Below are 6,236 nucleotides of genomic sequence, written 5' to 3'. Positions count from 1 at the left end.
GTCATTCTTGTGTGTCACACAGTCAAGAACCGTTTAATTAGTTAATGCTTTTAAGTAGAAGAAAATCAAGACGTTATTTTAGTAGCATGAAAAACAAAAGGATTAATCTAAGGTTATCTGTTTTTTTTCTACATTTTGTAAACGAAAATAATTTCAAACAAACTTCATGTAGCAAAACCCCAGCCAGACAATGGTGAAGCGTACTGATGTTTCCAGAAGCCTTTATTTGTATTCAGCCGTCAGCCTTGGTTAAACACAAATCTACTTTCCTTTCCATATTTCTCCTTGAAACAACGTAAGAGCTACAGGACAGATAAATAACATAAAATGAGCTCTTACAAGCATAAACATTACCCGACTATTATTAACAATGCTAAAAAATTTACGTTAGCTTGCCACGAGAGAAAATAATACATTTAAACACTTTTTCACAGATAAATGAATTAACCTTCATATTTCTGCACATAACCATAAAACAAGATAAACACACAATACCTTGTTCCCGTTCCAGCTAGGTGCTTAAATGATCCCTTTTGAGCTTTATACAACCTTAGACCAAATTGTGCCTTTCCTTCTTCCCTCCGTGCATGCGTCTGACTAACTAGTCTCACGCGAAATTAACGTTCCACTAGGAAGCGCCAAAATAAAAGTCTCTTAACATTAACAGAGAAAATAATAAATTAAAGCTCTGAAATTATTATTTTCAATTTCCTTAGTTAGTTACACTTCACATGGTTTCCTTATTGAACGAATCAATCAGCTTTTTGGACGAATTGGTTGAAGAATGAATCAATGACTCGACCCGCTGCTTCGTTCATCAATAAATATTAGCCAGGCTAACGCCAGAACTAATTCTCATTCAGACTTGGGCCTGGGAACCACATGTACATTTTCTCGTATTTGAGGCGTGCTTTACGAAAGCCCGGCGCCATTTATTGGGTGCTAAGAATGTCTATCAAATGCGCCTGTACGTAACCCATAGCCAATTGGTTGCACAGATGTGTCCTCAGAGACTCCCGCTGTCATGCTCTTTCCAAAACCTTAAACTGTTGTCAAGACAACACTCCACCACACCTGCAGAACAGAGGGGCGGGGTTTATTATTTAAAGGGATATGTACTCAAACGGCTTGCTGAAAACAGAGCTGATTTTCACCAGGTAAAATGGTGTTTTCTTAAAATACTAATGAGAATTTTTAATAAAAGTATATTACAAAGTTTTCATTTACACCCTAAACATTCATATTAACTTTAAAGTACAAAAATGGCATTATATGACCCCTTTAAAAAAAGACAATGTTTCATTTGATTACATTTTAAATGATGGAATATGCAGAAAGAATAGAATTAGGCTGAAAGGTTTATTGCTTTAGCATATTCAGGTCGTTCATCAAGTGTTTGAAAAGTAACTTAGTAAAGAAAACTAACTACTTTTGAAAATAAGTAATCAGTAAAGTAACTGGATTAAGGCGGGCATACACTGTGCGATTTTCGTCCGATTTTGAGCCGAATTCTGACTCGTGCGACTCTTTTTCGTGTCGGACCGATTTTCAGCTTTGTCGTGCGTCGTTTGTCGTGCAGTGTACAGGGAGAAACGAGAGGCGATTAACCTCTCACGATCGACAATCGGATGGTCGGATGAATTTCTGGCATGTCAGAAATTTTGGTCGCTCCTCGTGACTATATCGCACAGTTGAAGCAAAGCTACGAACCGATTGCCCTAAACTCAGTGTTTTTTCCCTCACTGCACCTGCGCGAAAACAGAAGTTTAACCATTTCATCTGCAACAAAAATAAAATTAAAATAAAAACGAATAGAGGGAGATCAAGTTCTGTAGTTCAAACGAGCTACAAATTACTGTTGCTTACCTCCAGTTGTTCGTGTTGCAAAATGGATAACATTACCCACCGTCTTCAAGCCACCTGATATGTAACACCTCTTTTATTATTTTCTCAAACAATGTTTTTGAAATAAACCTGTTTTTAATTTTCATTGATGATTAATTATGGCAATGTTCGGACATAGACGGTTAATAGTTATTTTATATGCCTATAATTCATTGTAATCGACCTAAATGTTTTAGACAATTTTTAATGAGGAGTAAGATTATGTAATATTTTATTATCCTCACAGCACGTTGGTTATGTGCTGTGAAAATACTGCGTGGCAAATTAATTATAATAGCGGATCAATTTAATAATAAAATTAGCCTATAGGCCTCCCCTAATAATGATAATATAATACTAATAATAATTAAATGCATAAATTGAAAATACTAAATCATCTTGATACTGATAGCAGATGCTTGTTTTGACAATATCTGGATACATACACGTAAATAGGCGCAATCCAAGGGGTTATCGCAGATATTACACGTATAGTGTGAGCAGTGAAGTCGCAGCTCGACGATCGGACCGTACAGTGTGAGCACATAAATCCTGAACTTTGGCTTTGCATCGCATGCGATTACTCGTTCAGTGTGAGTAGGTACCTTGCTAAAATCGCACAGACATCGCACAGTGTATGCCCGCCTTTACTTTCTTGGAGAAGTAATCAGTAACTAATTACTATTTCCAAGTAACTTGACCAACACTGGTTGTGCTTTTGAATGTAGCCAATTCAGGTCTCAAATTTCGTCGCAGGTATTGCGCATAATTTTAATCATTCCCACAGCTCTCCCACTTATAATGCGGGAAATACCTGCAAACATTGATTCTCTCGAGCATGTAATTTGTATTAGAAAATAAATCCACACAAATTATAAAATCAAATCAGTAGTTTGAAAACATTCTGCGAGATGCAATTTCACAAACAGCGTGAGTTCAGTGGTGCTGCGTATTCTCTCTCATCTGGTTTTGATTCTCATTTGAATGTAAACCTGTATTAATTGATGGAATGGCTTGGTAACTATCTGCTTCTTGTCATTATCAGAGTTTACTGAGGTGCTTCATCAGAAGGGAGCTCATTCAAGACCTAACCCCCCTGCAGCTCATTAAATTGGACATTTCTGATGAGAAGAACTGGATCTCCCTCAAAAGGGTAGACATAGGCTTGGGGGCTGAATCTTCCATCAAGGTTATTTCATTGTTGTTTATTTGTTTTACACAATCACACTAATTACACTATCACAATTACATACAATTTGTTCACTATGAATATTTATGATCATTAATATTATGCAAACATTTCCTTTCAAAGAAAACATTGACATGGGTCTTCCTTAAATAAATGATTATTACATCAATTAATTATTAAATTAATAATGTTCCTTAACCCATTTGTGACGGAAGCTGTGCGCCGCAACATTACATCTACCGCCGGTTACTGCGCTGCGCAACTCTGAAACTCCCGCCGGCTGCTGCGTGACCCAGCATTTTGTATTCGTCAAACTTTTCATGACACGTGCAGCATAAAACGCACTGTCATTGGTTCAAATACACATGAGGTGGGTCTTGTCGATTTTCTTGACCACGTGACCACCCAAATGTACTGTGGTTCGCTGAAAATCACGTCAATCAATCAGACACACACGTGCGTTTGTTTTGAATTTTTTTCGGAGACGCGAGCGCGAAATGGCAACGACAGAGGAGGATTTTGATAGCGAGGGCAGTGACATTGAATTGGAAGATAATGTTAGTGAGGAGTTTGAGAGGGAGGAGGTGGTAGAGGATGATTACATGCCGGATGATCCTTTGGATAGAGCACAGGAGTGGGATTTGTGGGACACAGATGTAGAGGAGGAGGATGAGTTTTACAGATTCCAGGTAGATTGGAGAACTGAGGGTTACCATCCGCGCAAGACGAAGCAGTTCACCCGCAAAGCAGGGGTGAAACAACCGATCCCCATGGATGCTACCCCCCTGGATGTATTTTAGTCTATTTTTACCGATGAGCTTTGGGACATGTTGGTGACGGAAACTAATCGGTACGCCGAACAGACGCGCGGTCAGACCCCCACCAACTCAAAGTGGAACCCTGTTTCCAAAACGGAGATGAAGACATTTGTCGGGCTGTGTCTCGCCTTTGGTATTTTGAAACTGCCAGCACGCAGGGATTTCTGGAGGCAGACAAAATGGTTGTACCAGACCAACATCCCCAAGGCCATGGCAAGGGACCGCTTCGACATGATCTGGAGGTAATGATTTGTGTTTTGTTTTTAGAATGAATAACTAGCATAATAGATAATACAAAAATGGCATAATGAAGAAATAGCCTAATAGATAATAATACAATAATGGCATAATGAATAATAATAATACAATGATGGTATAATGAGTAAATAGCTTAATAAATAATAATACATAATGGCATAATGAATAATAATACAATGAAGTAAAATGAATAGCACAATAAATAATAATACAACAATAGCATAACGAGTAAATAGCATAATAAATATTAATACATAATGGCATGATGGATAATAATTCAGTGATGGTAAAATGAATAAATAGCATAATAAATTATTTTACATAATGGCATAATGGATAATAATACAATGATGATAAAATCAATAAATACCATAATAAATAATAATACAATAATAGCATAATGAGTAAATAGCACAATAAATAATAATACAATAATGGCATAATGAATAAATAGTCATAAAATTAATAAATACAATGATTTTCAGATATCTCCATCTCCAAGATAACATGGACCCTGCCGTGGACAAAACGGACAAGCTCTGGAAGATCGGGAAGTGGATGGACCTCCTCCTGGTTAGATTCCAGGCGCTCTATGAAGTCAATGGCTTTGTGACCATTGATGAGTCCATGGTGAAGTACAAGGGACGCCTGGGCTTCCGGCAGTACCTCCCCATGAAGCCGGTGAAGTGGGGAATAAAGGTGTGGGTCATGGCGGAGAGCAAAACAGGCTATGTCACCCATTTTCAGGTGTACACGGGTGCCATTCAGGGTAAGATGGAGAAAGACCTGGCTCACCGGATAGTGTCAGACCTGGTGACCCCTTATTACGGATCTAACCTGTGTGTATACATGGACAACTTTTACACCAGTGTGAAGTTGATGTTGGACCTCAAGGTCAGGGGGGTGCAAGCGTGTGAAACGGTGCGTGCCAACAGAAAGGACCTCCCCAAGATGACGCAGCTCACAAAGAAGGCTGAGTTGAACAAGCATGAGTTCAATGTGGCGCAGCGGGATGAGTTGACCTTCTGTGTCTGGCAAGACACCAAGGCTGTGATGGTCCTCTCCAACTACCATGACCCGACAGCTCATGGGATAGTGAGGAGGAAGGCCAATGGTCAACGCCAAACGGAGGTTCGGGTGCCAGCATGCCTCGCTGACTATCAGCAGCATATGAAAGGAGTTGATCTTCTGGACCAGATGGTGGGCTACTACCAGATCCATCATCGGTCTACGAAGTGGTGGAGGAGGCTGTTTTTTTATTTTGTTTCAGTGGCGTGCTACAATGCCTTTGTGGCGGCCAGGTCTGCGGGAGGAGCCAAGTGGAAGTACAGGAGGGGCGGCTACAAGGACTGGCTGGAGGATCTGACCCAGGAGCTGATCATGCCCGTCACTGCGAGAAGTGCTCCTAATGTGAACCCCACCAGCCCAACTGGAGCTTCTGCTGAACATGACCTGGTCCAGATCAACAAAAAGAGGAAGACCTGCAGGGAGTGTTCTCTGAAGCACTGCGGCACCGATGTGCGTCCTGGGTCAACTCTGATGGGGTGCAGGCAATGCAACCTTCCTCTGCACCGCGAGTGCTTCATCTACCACGTTGTTCGCCACAAATGATTCTCTGCCAGTCTCTTTTAGTGAATGTGTCAGTCAGTGAGTCTGTCTGTCTGTTTGAGGCTGTTCCCAGTTCCACCTCAGGACTTTCACTACCTCTCTCTCATAAAATGAATTGTTCAGTGTTGGCATGTTTAAAAATATTATTTGTGATATTTTATATAATTGATTTATATTTTTTATTAAATTATTTTTTGAGAATTTTTAGAAAAATGTTTTGTTATATGAGTTCCAAGGAAGCATGTTTAAATAAAAGCTGTGATTCTTACCTTTAAAATGTATTTTATTTCATGTTTCTAAGTGCTACAGAGGCTTAGATATTAAGGTTTTAGTAGACGTTGACAATTCTTAGTATTTTTTCAGAAAACCCTCAGGAGATAAGGACATTTATCCTAGAACAACATAGGTTTTTATAGGCGTTTTTAGCTGACGTTTTAGGAGTAAATGGGTTAATAGGCACTCCTGGGCAAACCAGGAAC

The 6,236-nt window shown here is 39.6% G+C and overlaps 1 protein-coding gene across 1 annotated transcript in view; it reads right to left on the bottom strand.

Annotated features, from left to right (window-relative positions):
* Positions 1 to 616: 616 nt before the first annotated feature.
* Positions 617 to 6,236, bottom strand: part of LOC148971915 (uncharacterized) — a 70,343-nt gene continuing 64,723 nt past the window's right edge. The window contains exon 3 of the transcript XR_016146777.1: positions 617 to 1,074. The gene's annotated coding sequence lies outside the window, so the exon portion shown is untranslated. The remainder of the gene's footprint in view (positions 1,075 to 6,236) is intronic.

Source organism: Pimephales promelas, chromosome 16, assembly GCF_988280905.1.
Source record: "Pimephales promelas chromosome 16, fPimPro1.hap1.1, whole genome shotgun sequence".
NCBI lineage: Eukaryota > Metazoa > Chordata > Actinopteri > Cypriniformes > Leuciscidae > Pimephales > Pimephales promelas.
The sequence above is the reverse complement of the archived record's forward strand: the minus strand, read 5'-3'. Positions and strand labels throughout refer to the sequence as shown.